The sequence below is a fragment of the Nymphaea colorata genome, chromosome 5 (genome assembly GCF_008831285.2).
Source record: "Nymphaea colorata isolate Beijing-Zhang1983 chromosome 5, ASM883128v2, whole genome shotgun sequence".
NCBI classification, from domain to species: Eukaryota; Viridiplantae; Streptophyta; class Magnoliopsida; order Nymphaeales; family Nymphaeaceae; genus Nymphaea; species Nymphaea colorata.
In genome coordinates, this window is record NC_045142.1 from 25,088,949 (window position 1) to 25,108,750 (window position 19,802).

General features: G+C 36.3%; 1 pseudogene; it reads right to left on the bottom strand.

Annotated features, from left to right (window-relative positions):
* Positions 1–5,280: 5,280 nt before the first annotated feature.
* Positions 5,281–12,714, bottom strand: LOC116254753 (exosome complex component RRP41 homolog; annotated as a pseudogene).
* Positions 12,715–19,802: the final 7,088 nt, after the last annotated feature.

Below are 19,802 nucleotides of genomic sequence, written 5' to 3' on the forward strand. Positions count from 1 at the left end.
TTTTCACAATGTAATGAGTTTAATTATTCTATTAGAAGACAGATTCATTCAACAATCTGACGGATCAACTGTGCCAAATGAAATCTTATACAATAATAGATTGTATCCATACTTTCAGGTAATAAATCAATTAAATAGTTTTTATGTTTTATAATAGGTCAATATTGCATTAACACTGAATTGCATTTCAGAATTGTGTTGGTGCAATCGATGGAACACACGTTCATGTTAAAGTATCTTCAGAGGATGCAACGAGATATCGTGGTAGAAAAGACTGGCCAACTCAAAATGTGTTGGCTGCATGTTCTTTTGATATGAAATTTACCTATTTATTAGCAGGTTGGGAAAGAATTGTTTCTGATTCGAGAATCGTAAAAAATGCATTAACGAGAAAAGACAAACTAAAAATTCCTGAAGGTAATTGTAATTGAAAGCATGTATAATTTAATAATTTTTATGAAATATGAACTTAACATGTGATTGTGTTCATTTTTTTAGGTAAATATTATCTTGTCGATCTTGGTTTTCCATTAAAAGGTGGACTTATCATACCCTTTAGGGGTGTGAGACATCACTTGAAAGAATACTCCAAGCGAGGCCCCGAAAATGCAAAAGAGTTGTTTAATATTCGGCATGCTTCTTTGCGGAATGTCATTGAAAGATCATTTGGTGTCTTGAAAAAGAGATTCTCAATTATAGCTAGTTCGACAGAACTAGTTTATTCGTACATTACACACTCTGAGATCATTTTAGCATGTTGTATATTGCACAACTTTCTCATGGGTGTCGATCCAAATGCTAGCATTATTGAAGATGTTGATGCAAAACTTATGAATCAACCTAGTGAAAATTATTCTGTTCAAGTTGATGTAGATGAAGAGTATAAGGTTGGAGAATTCACACGGCAAAGCATCTCTTTCAACTATGTGGCAAAACTATCAACTTCAAACTTCAATAAATTGAATAACTGTGTATATTAGACATGTTGATTTTTTCTCTTTATACTATTTTTCATTGTAGACGTTCATTGAATTTAAATACTTGATCTTTTATTATTACACGTGGTTTTTTCTTTTCATTATGTATGTCTTTCCTAAACTTGTTTTACTTTGCATTTAGCTAATAACAATGAACAAGAATCAAATTTATACAGACAGAGTAAAGGCTGATAAGATACAATAGAGCTAATATGCGGATGATGCGTTGATTGATGCATTACTGCTTCAACAAATAATAGGCAATATAGTGAATGACACTTTTACTACAACTGCATATGATAATGTTGTGACAGAACTAAACGATAAGTTGGGTAAAATGCTCACCAAATATCACATAGAAAATTGAATGAAAACGTTAAAGTCTAATTTCAATAGCTGTTATGACATATTTAAAAGTGGTTTGAGTAGATTTAGCATTGATTCAGGACAAATACGTGGACTGTTGAACATGAAGTATGGAAGCCACTAATAGAGGTACCTAATTTTATTTGTAGCAATTTAATTATTTTGTTTATAATCGCATTTTTATGTTAAATATGAGTTTCTTTGTCGCTGTTATCTTTTTTTTGTGTTATTTATAGGCAAATCCAATGGCAAAAAAGTGGATGACGACACCTGTTCCAAACTACGAGAAGTTGGCAAATTGATTTGGTAATGATAAAGCAACAGGAGAAGGATCGATGACAGTGAAAGAAAAGCGCAGCCGAATGACTTTAGCGTGTGAGAGTACTGACAATACAATCCAGTTTATTGATGAAATGGTTTCTCAAAATCAAGCAGTATTAGAACCATTTATCAAGCTACAAGACGTATGAAGTCCAAGTTGAGCCCAGCACGGGTTCATTGTCAAAGCGTAAAAAGAGGAGAAGTTTAAATGAAGATGATTTAAAAGAGATTGAAATAATGAAAGATGCTTTTGAGAAAATTGCTACTACAATTGAAAAAAGTAATGTCGTACCAAAGCCGAGACATTCAAATAAATATTCTAAAGAAGGCATATTTCTAGCATTTGAAGTCATTGGTCTTGAAGAAGAGTTACAAACCGAAGCATATCTTCATCTTACTGATGATTAAAAAAGAATGGAAACATTTTTTGCTTGTCCTTTTTCTAAGCGAAAGAATGTTTTACTTAAGATGCTTAGCAGAGCTGGAGTTATGTAAGACATGAATATTATTTTTTATTTTGCTATGTGATTTTTTTGTCTTTAGACAATTATTATGTTTACCAACATTTTGTTTGATTGATCTAAATTTTTATTAGATTTATTACTATAGAATGAAATGTCGAGTGTAAGTGTGCTTCCTCTTTTATTGAATCAGGAAATCAAATTAAAAATATTTTTCCTAAGAAACAAATTTTGATAAACCATCGCTAATTAGTGCCCATATAGTGATTATTTTTTGATGGTCAATATTAATTTTTTATGTTTTCAATCTCTCTCTCTCTTTGGTGTCCAATTCGACTCGAGGATAGGTTTTAACAACGTTGACATCTTGGTGCCATATCATAAAAACTGAACCAAACAAGAGATTGAAGAGTTTTTTCCATGTTACGTTCAAACCGAACCCCTTTTGATCAAAGCTCGATGAATTCGAGCTCAGTATGAGTCGAGTTTAGGTCAAACCCAACCCATTCGCACTCTCTCAAGGGTATGGAGCATGAACTCTTGTTGAACACAAGACCGGGGCTCCACTAGAAGGGAAACCTCTCAATTTTTTAAACATTTTGAATGTTAGGGGTATTATTGTAAAGTAATATAAATTATATCCTTTCCTTTCCTTTATATACAGACAAACATGATTTTATCCTTTCCTTTTCTTTTCTTTCCTTTCTATCCAAACAAGTTTGATAATCACCTCTTTTCTTTCCTTTTCTTTTCATTCATTTCATTTCCCATTCTCTTTTTCCTTCCTTTCCTTTCCATCCCTCCCTTTCCCTCTAACCAAAGAGGGCGTTACACTATGCTTCTCTTTCATTTCCCTCCCTTTGCAACCAAACAAACTTTTTAATTTTATTTCTTTTCTAATTAATCAACCAAACAAAGGATTGATTGTTCCCTTTCCCTCCAACCAAAAAGGGCGTATTGTGACTGCTCTCTCAAACAGTGAACTCCTTGTAACATCGGTAAACCAAAGGGTTGGACTGGTTTGCCATGTGGATGTATTACGTAACCACATATCCACTAACCATTTTAACATATTCATTTTCATATTTTTAGGATCCCATTATCATGAAAGTGAGATGATAATTTAGTCTATTAGATCTATGACCACACCCAATAATGCATTAAAAAAAAACATGTCTATTAAGAATTACATGTTTAAAAACATTTAAATCATTCATGAGAATAAATGAACATGAGGATGAAACCCTTATCAAGCTATTAAGCCATGAAAACAAAAATAAAACAGGTCCAGGTAGGGTAGATTAATGCAATTAGTCCCTTCATTCCTCAAACAGAACCAAATAAATAAAATGTGACAAAACATAAATTTTCTGTTTCCTTTTTTGTAATCATTGTCACAAATATCTTCTTTGGGTTTTCAACAGCAATTCAGCAAGTTTCTTCTCCAGTACAATATGCCAGAGTTGAAAATCTTGGCAGATTTTGAAGAAGTTGAAAAAAGAGAGCTTATAAAATAAAATTTTGATAACTAAAAATTTTAAAACATGTGAAAAAATGCACAAAAAAATGAACAATTTTGGATGAAAAACGCAAAAAAAATGTGTTTTCACATTTTCTTTGATTTGTTGTTTTTTTCAAAATGTCGTGTTTTTTTCCTTTTCTCTAGCTGACTTGTTTCTAATGGTTTTTTCACTCTTTTTTTTGAAAAACATGTTTTCTGTGACAATGTTCTGTATACACTGTCTCTCTACATACAGTAAAAAAGCTTAGTGAGATATAATGCTTATAAACTCATATAGTATCCAATATTTACTAATATCTTAGAAACTTTGTAAGTCCAGAAATTATTAAAGACAGCACTTATTTATTACAGAGAATGCATTACTTTCTTGTTTCTTGCCCCTTTAAGTGCTCAAATATCAGCTAGAAATGCATAGATGCTTAAGAACTGGCCATGCACCAGCCCGTGCTTAGTTCACTTGAACAAATGGTTAGGCAAGAACTTGTGGAAAACTAAGAAATGCAGAAGGTCTAACAATATAAAGAATACCTATGTTCCTGTGTTCCCCCGAAAGCTATCACAATAGCATTGAGATCTGGAGCAACACCTACATAGGCCTGTTGTAAAATAATAGTAAAAAACCACCAAGAACTGAAATAAGAATAATGATAATAACTGTAGTAGTATAAGTGTGTAGAATACATACACAAAGAGCATACATAGCCTTATTGTCTTGATAGCTAGGGAAAAGAGTGCCGAACAGCATGATCACAAGCACTTGTATTGACTTCACTTGTATAGCCATTGAAATCTACAAGTGGACATGCAGAAGGGATCCACTAGTTTTTCCTCTCATCAATAACAGCACTGATGAGTTACAGACTTAGCTTCAGCAACATTTTGCTATCAACTGTCACTTGAACCAGCCTATATGCTAGTTCTGACCTTTCTGACTGTGCAAGCCCAGCCAAAGATTGGTCAACAAAGGGGAGAGAAGGGGGGCGTGTTTCCAATGCATGTCCACTTGTTTCTCTTCTCATCAATGGTGGCATCGATCAACCAATCAGCTGAAGCAAACTGTTGCATATTCAACTGGCACTTGATGCAAGTCCAGCCTAAGGCTGGCCAATAAGGGAGAAAGAGACAGAGAGAGAAACAGAGAGAGGCTTGCTTGCAAACACGCTCAAATATGTGCAAGCACATATCTGTGCACACTGCACACACGTGCACATAAAGCTTCTTTAATTTTTTTATACTGGTGTTACTGCCCTTCTCAAAACATGGGAATAATCTATCAGTGCTAACAAGCAGATATGGCACATCAATTCCTAAAGGGGGAATGTCCTCAAGCTCCTATTTACAATATCCTCCATATCCTGCCTTTACAAGGATTTACAATCCTCAAGGGATGGCCTTTTGCTAAAGCAACTAACCTTTTGTCTATTATTTCGGTCAATGGAGTGCATAGGAAATGAATTCACCATGACAACAGGTGGGATCCATTAAAAGAAAGCAATAATACGAGTTGAGGTCTTGTGCGGACCCAATAAAAAGATGGGGGCTAAGCGCCCACTCAGTCATTACCCTTGTCCGGAACATTTGTCCAATCAACTTAATAAAGTCATTGCGTACAAGAACCTCTATGGCAGACAAATTAATCAGATAAGATGATAGGAATACAAAATTAATTAAAATGTGATAGCTTCAATGTGGCTTTTTTTTTCAAACTATTGCAGTTTTTTCCTATTTTTTCATTTTTCTCTAATTTCCTTTTTTCTGCATTGAAAAATAAATGTCAACATTTCTGACAATAGTAACATCTCAAAATAATAATATGTTAGAAGAGAACACATTCCATCAGGGAACCTGGAGAAGTGTGACTTTCTCAAGCTTCGCTAGCACTCCAACGGTCACATCAGGGCCTCCAGTCCTCGATATAGTTCAAGTCTGTTGACAGGAAAACAACAAGCATAACAAGATAAACAGATAACTCCACATAGGGAATTCGAAATGAGGCATATTTCAGACAGAAACAAAATATGGTTACCAAGCAAAGGAGTGCTATTAAGATACCCAGCGCTGCATGAAGTAACTAAATCACACATTGGGATCCCTGCATCTGCGAGTGCCAATGTTGCAGCATTGATACATGCAGACCTGGTTCCTAAAAGGCAACAACATCTTAACACATAGAAGTTGTGCATGCACGTCTCTCTCTCTCTCTCTCTAACACACAAACACAAATATTATATGCTAATGACATGGTACATTACCTCCATCAGCTTGAAGAACTTGTACAAATATGTCAATCTGCAACAATACAAGATTCAAAACAAGAATATCATAACATTGAAACTTAAAAAAAGGCAGCTCACTCAAATCAGGGTAGTCCCCAACCTGAGAACGAGGCATTAAATGTGTTAGTATGCATTCTTCCATAGTCTGACGGATGACCAAAGAAATTTCTGTTGAACGCCTGCCACAACAAGAAGTTCATCTTTAGAACAGATTAGAAATGTACAACGGATCATCAAGTTCACTAGAATTCATAGATAAAAAAGCTAAAAATTTAGCTCACAATTTCAACCATTTATAAAAATCTGATAGAACTTGGAGGGATTTCCAAGCACACTAAGGATAAAAATATATTTATTTCTAGAGCCCAATATAAGAGTATGATCACAGAATAATGTGAAGGCTCCAAAAGAATATAAATTTAAATGAGCAAGAAAGGAACAGAAAAAAGATTTTCTTATTCACTTTTTAAATTTTTTTCCCTCTTTCTTTTTCTTCTCTCTCTCCCTCTCTTTCTTTATTTACAGTATTAAAAGTAAGAAAAGAGGCCCGATTAAGCTAAAAAACAACCACATAATTATATATATATTATGAACACATATACTTATATCTATAAACTAAATGTGTACATATACCCTTGCGGCACCCCTGCACCCAAGTTTTTTTGGGAGGTGCCCCACTGGTACCCGCACCTCGCACCCATGTGACATAGCACCTAGTCCAAGATCATGCATAGAGAAGATACATCTCCAAAAAAAAAAAAAAAACCACCTGTCATGATAAAAAAGGCATAAGGTGGTTGTGTCCTCCAAAATAAGTAGTGGCCTTGTTACCAACAAAACATAGAAGCAAATCATAATTATGCAGTAATTTCAACATCAGCATCATAGAACAGCTCTGCTGATGCAAGAAAGAATCAAGATTAAAGAATCTTAATCCAATGGCATTCAAGACTAAACTAAGACTAAACTAAAACTAGACTAAAACTCAAGCAAAGAAACAAAGGAACAAGAAGAACAGAAGAAAAATAAGAAAACACTTCATTTCTTTCAACTTTTGACTCTTTTACAAAATGAACCATCGTCCCTTTATAAAGAGAAAGGGATGGATTGTGGATCTGGATCCATTTACAAGTATTGAAAATATAACTAGATCCAATTACAAGATTTAGTTATGCTTTCATCTTGCATCATCTGCCCTCCAGATAAAGAAAACTGACACTTGAAAGTGACTAGTTGCAAGAACCATGTCAGAAGAAAAAGCTAGAAATGATTCATAATGAATAAAACCTGTTCCCTTTTGGCCTCCTGTTGTGATCACCAGTGCTAAAATTAGCCATGCTGTACTCACAGCGAACCTGTATGTAAAAGGGAAGAGGAAGATAAGGAAAATGATGCAAACATGTGAACATAAAAAAAATGAAGGGACTATAGACACAAGCAGAAACTCACCAATGCCTGGTCATTGACTTGCTGGCTTTTATTTTGAACCTAAACAGAGAAAAGATTCACTCAATTGATCAGCACTTGTTCAGTTAAATGTTGCACAACTATGCAAAAAAACAGGGAAAAGCAAAAAATTATTTCCCAAGCAAACAAAGCTCAACATAAGCTGAAAGCTCAAATGTGGTTGCAAATACCAAACTAATCAAAATCATAGTCACAAATATCGTTTACCGGTTTTAAACTGCAAGGTTTTTCTCGGGTATAATACAGATTGTTTTTCTCAAAAAATCTCGGCTGTGAAAATTTTAAAATGTGGTAGTGAACATGTAAAAGAAATGCGAAAAATGCAAAAAATAAAAATAAAAATATGTTAAAATGCAAAAAAAATGAAAAGCATCCAAAATGAAAAGATGTTAAAAAAAAATGTTTTAGGTTCTTTTTTTTCATTTTTGAGTTTTTTCCAAGAAAATATTTTTTCGCTCTTTGGCAGACTTATTTTTTGCACTTTAGCATGTTTTTTTTGAATAGAACGTGTTATTTGTGACTATGCATCCACTTGACTAATTGGAACCCAAATAAGATGTTTCAAGGCATGCAAACAGAGTGGCACATGCTAACAGAGATGTTGCACATTTCAAGTCCATCAAATCAATCCCGATGAAGAGCACATTTCAATTGTAAGAATCTTTCATGGTGCTTCGGAGGATGAAATCGCCCAACTCTGATGGTAAATTTTCTTTAAAATTTCCAAGTATATATGCACAATGTTTCGGTCTGTTGGTCTTTTCTTTTGTTGGTTGTGGAAAAAAAAGGAGCAGCAGAGACCACCCCGGTGGATAGTCAGATTGTAGAGAACAAGCTGGCTGAAGTTCTTCGTATTCATATATGATGGTTTAGATTAAAGAAGCCCAAAAAATGAGCTTTTCTTTGTTTCTTTCTTATATCTTACGGGTATCCTTATGGGTTTGGATGGGGATCATGCTGGAGAGAGATAAAGAGATTACATGATGGCCGACTTATCGTGGAGTAGGATTAGCCGCTGTGCAAATCACTGCCAGAAGATGGATAATTGTCTCTAGTTCCGGTTGTTGTCAATTTGGTCGTTGTGACTACTGTTGGCTTCACATTTTTAGATACCCCTTATTTCAGTCTCTGTCAATGATGTATATTCTGAGTGTGGCATCTTCTGGCAAATCATTTCAAATCTCTCGAACTACCTCAGAAGACGCAGGTCTGTTTCATCACCACAGCATCTGATGGCTAACCCTGCAAATTGTTCAAGACGTGCAAATGGATATGAACCTGTTTTGACTATCTGCAACAGTTAGAAGGTTTCCAGCTTGGTAAGCTCTCTTTACCTGCAGCAAATGCCTGCTCAGTCAGTGAAACAATTTCTCTTTTACTTTCAGATGGAGTTGTGCAATTTAGGCTAGATTTCGGAAACAAAGTTTTGTGGTTTGTTTTATTCCCTTAAGAGGTTGAACTGTGGCTCGGTCATGCAATGCCTTCAGAGTCATAACCAAGTTGGGCTTCCTCTGACTCTTCATCCTCTATCCTCTGCAAGAAACTGTGGACAATGTGTTGGCTCACGACATGCTAAAGTAACAACGACTTGAGCTATGCGTTCTGGAATTGAAGATGGGACTGCACGATTGGTGTGGTGTTCCACACAAGGTTATTTATTCAGTCCACACAAGAGACTAGAACCTCGATCGTTTGCTTGGTTGGCAAATGAGGTCTATTTCCTTTAAGTACAGGCACTTCCGAAAGGTGGTAAGAGAACTTCTGGGCAGCAATTCTCCAAACATGGTAGGTGCTAAAAGAAAAGTTAGATTGAAGCAGCCCGGTTTTGGACATATAGATCCTCTATTTCTTGAGTTCTCTGGCAAATCCAAGTTATTTGGTAAAGCTTGGCTCTCTGTCAAGGATGTTCTAGGCAGTGAGGACTCTTTAATGAGTATCTTTGGCCGGTTAAGACATTCCTACTGACACTGATAGAAAGGAGAAATAAAATTTGGCACAATGTGTTAATAATGTTAAGAGTCAAAGGTGTACCTGCTCCTTGGATGAGCAACGGCTACCCAACAGCATTTTTTACACTCTACATTGCCCAAAACGTCTTTTAACTCTTTAACTGACTTAGAAACTTGGGTTCCACATGGTTTCCTAGTACACCTCATTTATTTTTTGAATGCCCAGATGCAAGCATTCCATTTCCTTTGATGCCCCTTCGATGGCTATGGATGTAACACTTAACTGGCTAACTGGCGGATAAAGCAAATGACCAAGGTCTCACGATGAGCCAGAACATGAAGCTCAATCACCGTCTCTCTCTCATGTTTTCTCTCTGTCTCTCATTCCTGCTATCTCTGTCTGATGTGCTTCTTCTTTTAGTTAATATTCTTGGTTAATACTTTGGCATTTTGTTCTGTTAATTATCTTCCGTTTGATTTTTCATTTTGACCCATTGTTGAATGAGGAAACCAGAACTCCTCGTTTTGGCCTCATATATAATATAATATTACATGTATATATTATATACGTATGCATAACGTATATATGTAATATTATGTGTTATGTACGCATATATATGACATTTTACATACATTAACAAAATTTTATAATATAACATTACATGCTACATAACAGATATGTTATAGACATATATTGATATCTATTATATTACATAAGATATACGTAATGTAGTATATTATATATATGTTATATACATATATAAAACGATTATATTATATATAACTATTATATAATTATACAATATAGATGCTATATATGTATATATAACTATTATATTATATGTAGGTAATAGTAGTATATTATATATGTGCACTACATATTATATGTATAGTATGTTACTGTATATTATATATACATATATATATATACATAATACGTATATATGTAATGTGTATATAACATGATACGTATATATGCATACAGTACATTATACTCTTCGTATATGTACGTATATATATAACATGTTACATACATGTATAAATTTTGTAATACAGCGTAACATATAACATTACATATTACAAAACATGTATTTATATTATACATATATATACTATATATGATCTAATATAAATATTATAATGTATACATCTTATATGTATATAACATACACATATGTCTATGGAGATATGTATATACATATATGTCACATAGCAATGTGTAATATGTAATATAATGTGTTGTAATGTACATATCCTATACAACATATATATTGTATAATATATACCTACAACCTACATAGTTGTGATTAAGATATATATGTTATAACATATTATATGTTACAACATATAACATAAAGTTATAAGTATATAACGTATAACACATATATTATTGTAACATATATGTATGTATACATATATATGTTATATATATATAACGTATACAAATATAACATTAACTGTAATGTATATTATTATGTATACAACGTAGTCTACATAATATGAATTATTGTATGTATATACATGTATTAAAATATATGATATATGTAATAATACATGTATAATTTGTGCATACTATGTGGAACCCTCACGGTAAACAAACACCGGACCACATTTTTACCACATTTTTACCACGGTACAAAAAAACTTGAAAGCATTTTTTAATCGCCATCTGATCTACTGAACCCATCCAAAGACCAGAGGGACAGAGACAAGAAAGCTAATATATTTCAAGAATAAAAAATACATTGAATAATTAAAATTAAGTAAAAACGTTTAAATATTAAAATTTGCTTTGCAGCACCATGGAATAAACACACAAACTAAAAAGAAATATAATGATGAACGCGGGCTTGCCGATTTCATGCTGCAACCCCCTCTTTCCGCCACGTCGACGTGGGAGTGTCCCTGTATCTCCATTCACGTACGCAGAGCGAGAGGGAGAGAGAATGCTTTTTCTTGTGGGGTGTCGTTCTTGTTTATCTTTGTCCTCCATGAACATGAATCTGTGTTTATCTTTGTTCTCCATGCACAGATGTTTATCTCCTTCATGCAATGCAAGAAAGTTTGATCACGGTGCGCACAAGAAAGAAAGAAAGATTTGCACGCGGTGGGTGCCGGCTTTTCTTGTTTATGTTTGTGAAAACATTTAGCGGATCCCTTCGTTTGAAGATGAAAAAGATCATTGAAGATGAAAGGTCGGGCCGGAGCAGGAGCGTTACCCTCAGGGAGATACGGCGAGGCCGAATCATGGAGAGGAGGAGAAAAGGGTGAAGAAAGGTACCGGGTCGGCGTTGAAACCACTCTTTTCGTCCCTGATCAAAGCTTGGATTCCGGACTGAAGGCGGCGGCGGCACCCGCGGTTCTGAAACCAGTAAAACACGTTTGCATCACCAATTGACACACACACCAGAGAGAGAGAGAGAGAGAGGGAGGGAGAAGGTTGCTGTCGCAGCATCCCTCGCCCTTCTTTTGGTGGCTGATGATCCATGGGCACGCCATTCCCCCTCTCTATCTCTTCCCCCTCTTTATCTCTCTGTGTGTGTCTCTTTCTCTCTCTCTCTGCCTTCCATTGTCATTTTCAGGCTCAGCGATCCAACTCTGGAACTTCTGCAATCGATCGTCGTTTATGGATACGTCCCGCGTCAAAGCCTGCCAAGGAGAAGCTGCGCGTCCCTGATTTACCTTTCTCTTGCGATTTTTCCTTCTCGCAAGCTTCCTCTCGATATGTTGCCTCTTCCTCTTCCCCTTGTAATGTTGCTAGTTCCGAATTGTAATGTTGCTAGTTCCGAATCTGCAAGGTAATTTTTTTTTTCTTTCTTTTTATTTCTTTTGTTCCTATTCTACATGTCTTCGCCGGGGTGCACGGTAATGTTTTCTTTTTTTTGCAAGCCACTCTTCAGTTATTGTTGCAGAACAGTACTAGTGCCTGTGCCAACACGTGGAGATTTTAGTGGTTCTCCCCCCAAAAATTCATCCGTCTTCTCAGCTAGCCTGCCCCTTGAATGTGTGTGCATGTCTCGGCATCAATTTTGTGTTCATCAAAATACCGTCCGTAATCAAATTAATGAAGAAAAGTTAATATGCCAACGAGGGCTGAATGGGCCTGACACACCGATAAAAATAAAAATAAAAATGGTGTATAGTCTGGCCTCTCTTGGTGCGTTAAATTCTGCATTAATTACCTTCTTTAAAAGAATGAAAAACCTTAAGTATCCAAGGAAGCACATCTCGTAGAAGGCATCTGCAATCTACTCATAATTGGAGATGAGCAAACTGACATTCGTTCGTCCTTTGCCTATTGAAAAATCTAGTTCAAATTAAAGAACTCTTAGGAGATCTATTGGAACCATTTGGAAGCCTAATAGATCAATGGAACAACAGGCTGACTGACAAACCAGGAACCGTGCCGTCAACATGTGGCAGTGTACTGTCAATGTCTTGAAGGCTCAACATGATGACAGGATCTGTATTCAGTTTGTTGTGTATGTCTTGGATATGCAACAAGGATCTCATCCCCATGTAAATTTTCAAATTTCCCAGTTGAACCAGAATTTAGTACCAACATCTAGAACCACGTCCTCACCTGAATCTGAAATAAGTAGATTGGACATGGGAAAGCCTGAGTTAAATACCAGTCTAAGCCATTCATATTCCTAGGATTCAGTCAGTCTGGACTTGCGTTTTACTCCACTTATATTAGGCAAGGACCCAGGTCCAGTGAGACCGAACAATTGAAGGCGCATCCTCACTCAGTTAAAGGCCATGTAGATCAAAATTAGCTTTCACATTTACATTTTCACATTTACATCAAACAAGTCTGTACTTAAATGTATCTCAAAGCCATGACTCTATTTATTCCCTTTTCCGTCTCTGATAATGGACCAACTGATAAATAAGAGATTGTAAAATCAAAACCTGGATGTTGTGAATTAACTAGCAGATGTAACAATATACGCACCTTGAAGTCCTGCTGTCAAAGATGAACCCAGGCCGGAAGTGCATATAAATGGGGAATTTCTCCTCATCTACATTTTCTGCCATAGACCTTTCATACTAAAAATCATAATAGGTGGGGCAACAAAAGAGGAGTACCTTGAAAGAGCCATGAATTACCCACTGAACACTAGTGGAAGACTGCATGTCAGCAGGCCCCACAAACCAATGTAGTTCACAGCCCACAAAATGGACAAAGTTCACCTAAGAGCTATTTCTACAACCAGCTAACGGACAAGTGAACAAATGATGACCACCAAAACGAGGAAAATAGAAAGCTCAAGAAGACATAAATCATTAACAGCTCAAGAAGACATAGATCATTAAATATTACCTCTGAAGAAGGACAACAAGATTATCAGCAAGATGAGAAACAACAGTGCAAAACACACCTCCGAAGCTACAACAGTTCAGTCGCGCCCAAGCCCAAAACAACGACAATCCCCCCCCTCCCCAACCCTTGCCAGGTTATGCAAAACCAGGTTTTTCATGAAACTAGTGCACAGTCAAACATCCTGAAGAGGATGTTTTGAAAACAATTTCTCCTAATGACCATTGATATCAGCGTGCGACACAACCATCAGACCCATGAACTTTTTCAGATTTTATTTATCAAAAAATCAAGTAAAGGCATTGAAAAGTGAAAACCAATCAACTAAGTCAACAAGGCTCCTAAACAACCCATGCCACAATGAAAGTGAGAACTAAACACGACAAGGCAAACACTATGTTAAAAACCACTAAAGGAGAAAAAAGAAAAAGAATGAACTACTATAAAATCTAACCAACAATTGCCAACTCAACAAAACTAAAAGTAAACCAGAATATGATCCTATTTGAAAACAAATCAAACCAATAACCTTTACCTATGCTGGATACTTAAAATACCTATCTAAGAAACAAGAGTAGTCAACTTTTACAAAAACGTCAGTGTTCAAATCAACCAATGCTTTTGAAAAAAAACACCCTAAGTCTAGGTTATGCAGACTGAAGACATTCATTAAGAAGGAATAATAGGTCAAGTTTCATATCTGGTCCCAAATGGTCTACCTCTCTTGAGACAAAGGACAGAATAGAGAATTTGCCACACTCAACATGACGGACTAGGTTTGACCGGTTTCTTCTATTCCATGTATGGAATTAGCAGTTTGGTAATAAAATGACCAAATATCTTTCAAGACCAAAGGATGATTGGTTACATCCTCATATCCCTAGGAAGCCTGAAAACATGACAAGAGATGTCAAGTTTTTATTTTGAAATAGTTCAAAAATGATTAATTTAACTCATAAGCTTGAGTGCTTGTGTTGTGCAAACAGTATGGCCTTCATTTACACATAGTACCGTACAAGCATCGGGTTTCATTTCGCATCAATGTTGCCGATGCACTAGAAGGGATGCCTTTCAATTTCCAGAATATGAACATAAAGGAATCATCCTCAACCTCTTAGATAATAAAAAAAAGGAGCTGATATTGAACCGAGAATCACACATCCACGAAAGATTGTCACATTCAATCCTTAAGAATTCAGCCTTCATATCTTTCATCTCTTGACAGGCACCTTTTGCTTCTTTTTTCATTTCCTTATTTCTTTTGCATTTTTGATTTTTTTTTTCTTGCCTTTGATTTTTTTTAGGCCGACCTTCACCTTTGAGGGAATACCTCACCACCCAAAAGGCTACTACGAAGCTCCACCGCTTTGGTAGTTATGTGTAGTTTTGTCACGTCTCCAACCCGCTTCACCTTACGGGTTTTCGATATGCCAAAAGTTCATAAGTCGTCATCTTCGCGGAATAGACATAAATCACCTATATGTCAACCCGGTACTCTTGATTACTGACTCAGAAGAACGACTACACAAGCCCCGAGCCCATCTCTCAACTCTCATTTTGCTACCTGCCAAGATCTTACAGAGCATTATGGCTTCTCTCTTAGGATATTTTCACGTTAAATCCTTTTAGATGCTTAATCATCAGAGTCAATAGCATTTCCTAATCTTAATTTTCTCAGCATCATAGGATTTTCCCTTACTGCTCATATCCAAATTTTTTTCAGGTTTCCTCTTCTATCGATTGGCAACAGAAACTTGAAATTCTCCTTTTATTCAGGAAAGTACTACGAATAAAGCAAAGGCATTATCATTGTGTGAGAAAACACTTTTAAAACGTTTTTACACAGAATTGAAGGTTTTCTCTTTTATCAGAGTTCTTGACATCAAATGCTATGTCACCAGGAGGAAGGAATTTTACTCCCTAAAGAGAAGGCTCTAAAATTTTGTGGGCTGATATTAGTGATACTAGAGAAACTTCAGACCAAAAATCAGACCCAAATTCAGATAAAACAAGGGCAGACTTTTCCAATTACGATAGGTTCACAAACCCAGGTTAAGAAGACATTATATTGTAAAGAGATGATACCAAAACTAAGCGCTAGCTCTACAGAAAAATAGAGGATTTCAAAAGACCAAAATTTACAATTTTTTTAACAATTCAGAACAGTTTCTGTAAAAAAAAAAAAGAAAAAAAAAAAAAAGTTCTAAAAAACAATTTTTCCTATTGACATGAAGATCTGTAAAAATCACATCAAACTATACTTACATGCAAGAAGATAAAAAACATAAAACATTTATACTTCATTATGCTTGCAACCAAGATGAACATATAACACAAGCACACATTGCATGAATGACACAAATAACAAGAAAAACAAATCTAAAGTATGCTGATAAAGAATACATAGAACAATAATTTGGATACAAGTATCTTATAAAGTGCTTCACATGCCAAACTTTACAGCTACAGGTGAAAAATCAAGGTTTTGATACTGACTTGTATATAGCTGTAAGAAAACATAGAACAACAATTTGGATGTACGTACCTGAAGTTAGCACGTCACAAGCCAGAGAACATTGAGGACAATCAAATAACAGTTAACAAAGAACAACCACTCATTGTGCACAATTATTGTAGACAATAAAATTAGCACACTCCTGAACAGTTGATTTTTCCCATGCCTCTACAATTACCATCGACTAATAACTTCAGATTATGAATAATCTCTGATCATCACCCATTGGAAACTAAATTGTACGTGGACAAATAAATAGTAAGAACAATGAGATTGAAGATTAAAATTCAAATTCGAACCAAGAATCTGACAACAGAAAATCATGGTTCCGCTGATGTGAACACTCGCATCAAATCGTGGCTCCAGTCCGGTGACATAGACGGCGAGAGGCCGAAGCCGGCGAGCTGCAAGGATGAATCCATGAGCATACCGCCTGAATCAGGCGTCTTTGCCTCCTGAAAGACCACGAAGCCACCGCTGGGGACCGAGTTCGAGTGGTTGTCCACCGACTCCTCGCCGGACTGGCAGGGAAGAGAGAGAGAGAGAGAGAGAGAGAGAGAGAGAGAGAGAGAGAGAGAGATAAAGAGATCTGGCGGAGGGTTTCAACTGGCGAAACCCAAAACCAGAGAGGTCGCCGGCCAAGGGTTTCAACCGGTGAAACCCTCTGCCGGCAAGGGAGAAAGAGAGTTACCAGTGGAGAAAGGGCCGAAGGTGCATCCAGAGGATCTTAACGACGCCGACCGATCCACCAGCAAGAGAAAGAGGAAGAGGGAAAGGGGGAGAAGCAGAAAGAGGAAAGCCCGCCCAGAGTGAAACGGTATTACCACCACCAACGGCTAGGGACTCGAGGCCCATCCTTATTATTAACCGTAATAGCCTAAGAATGATCCTTCAGTTCATCCTAACCTAAAAAATCAAAGTTAAATCATTTATGTAATGCGATGATTTTGAAGGCGATGAATTTGCTCGATTGAGTGCTTTCTAAGTCCAGCATTTAAACCTCAACACCATCCTTTATGGGCAATTTAATACCATTTGTTTAATAAGAGGTGTCTCGTTGATCTATTCATCTGACAAGCGCACTTTAGCTTAAAAACAAAAAGAAATATTTATGAATCTGAAAGAGGTAACATATTGACATAAGAAAAAGCGACGCCCACCCCGATCAATTCTTTCTGTGCATAAAGGAGAAAGATAAACAAGAAAAGCTACACTACATATGTCATATAACACAACAAACTATATGTACGTATAATGTGCAATATATATGTTTACTTATATATGTTATATGTATATATATGTAATAACTTTATGTCAAATACATAGTAACACACCCAGATTATGGTGATCTATTTGTTCCTGTTTGTTTTTTGATGAACGAATTGATTGGGAATACATATGAGAGCATGAAATATAATGCATCAAACACCATGAAGCAAAACTCGTGGAGCACACTATAACATACTGTGACGATGAGCATGTGTATAGCCAAACTTCATGCTGTCAAGATAGGATCCCCGCCCCCTACAAGCATTCGTCCTTTGTGTTCAGACCAAAGATGTAAATCTAATTACCAAGTCAATATATGCTACCATGGCCTAGAGATGCACCTTCAATCTCCCGCAGAGCACTATCACTAGTTTCAAGTTGGACTATGGAATGAACTATCCTCTTTCCATGAATAAAAATATCATGCAAGCCGGAATGGAGATCTCAAACGACGGTTTTCTACAAGGGGTATCCAACAATTCGAGGTTTTCTACAAGGGGTATCCAACAATTCGAGAGTTTTTGCAAAATCAAAAATACAAAGAGAGAAAATCCTGGAATGGCATATTCTCAAAATATCTAGAATAGCATGCCCACAGGCAATCTCAATTACAGTTGCAACCAACGAGGTCACTATGCCTACCTCCGGTACTTGCAACCATCAAGAATTTCTTTGAGGAGATGTCATCCCCCAACAGGGAGGGATTCTGCAGGAAAGATGATGATGATGACTTTTCCTAAAACAGAAATAGGAGAAAAAGCAAACTATGTTCTCAATGGAGACTGACCACAAAAAATGGTCTATACTACTACCACGACAGATGAAGTTTAGAACGGTCTGCCCAAGTTCAAAGTAGATGTAAGATATTTGCTCCTACACTCAGCCGAGTCATCAAAAACACAGGATGACAATACCAGGCAACTCAACTATCTTATCCATTGGAGCACGTATGCAGACAAACACTTCAAAAGGATTGAAGAACAACTCCAAGCCATCCATAATAACATGGAAACTATCAAGTCCCTCCTAGATGTGGTGAGAAAAAAGTTTAAGGCACAAGAAAAAGAAGCCTTAAATGCACACTCCAAAAACCTGTCGATCAAAGAGATTAGCCCCTACTCTTTCAATAGTCGACCAAAACCCCTCTCATATAAATTTTTTTATCTTATGCCCAATTGTAGTGATGTTGAGGATTCTAAAGGTTACATGAGGATGTTCCATTATCGGCAACAAAATCGGCTGCCAGAAGTAAAAAAGCATGTTAGCTCCCTAGGATCAAAAATACCAATTTTGAATATCGATACATGTCCAGCCACAAAAGTCACTGAAGCAATCCGACTGTGGGTCCAACACCTGTATGTGGTGGTTACTCAGAAAAGGATGTCTCGAGAACAAGCATGGAGAATATTACCATTCACCTTTTTAGGACTGGTGGAAATTTCTACTAGATTCATAAAAACAAGAGATCATGCAAGAAGACCTAGCAGTGTTGGGAAACCAAATAATTTTGGAGTTTCAGCCCAACCAACTAGCACACCAGTCATCAAACTGGCTTAGCAGTACGCTGAAGACTATCTCAATGAAGCAAATCACCTTGGAGCACATGCACTACCAACAATTGGTATGTTTTTTCTTGCTTCTTTGCCAGAATCACTTGGCAATATAGTCTTGGATGAATTATCTCACAAAAATGTACTGGTAAAAAGTTTAACTCTCGTAGATCTGTAACAGATAGTCCCATAAGAAATCAAAAGTTGTGTTACAGAACGGGCAAAAAATGAATTGCCGAAAGTCATAAAAAATATCTATAGTCAAATCGATGGCACATAAGAACATAATCTGCCAAGAAGATTCAAGCCAAGGTTCAGAAGAACCAAAACAAAAAAGCAGTTCAAGAGTTCAAGACCTATAGATTCTTCAAGAGAAGAAGAAATAATGACAAAAAAAGATGATACGTGTTTTTCTAGCCAAAAGAAGGGCCATTATGCCAACAAATGCCCTAGCAGAGCCCCTAGACAAATCAAGATGATGCCAACAACACACCTACCTACCGACCATCGTTAGCATTTTAAAACGTCTTTAGTAGAGGAGAGCGAATCTGCGTGGTGTCGAAAAAGAAAGAAGAAGACGTAACAGTGCAAATACGAGTCCATGTGTAGAAGTAAATTTTGCAACAATTTCACATCAACTACTATGAAATCATTCATAGTGAAAGTAGTGAAAAGACCATAGACTCGAAAGAATCACAATTTCGTGAATTAGATTCCGAAATACAGAAAATCTATTCTGATGATGAAGTCCCAATAGCCCCAAGATACCAAGAAAGGTGGGCAGCCTTAGAAAAAGTAGCAAAGG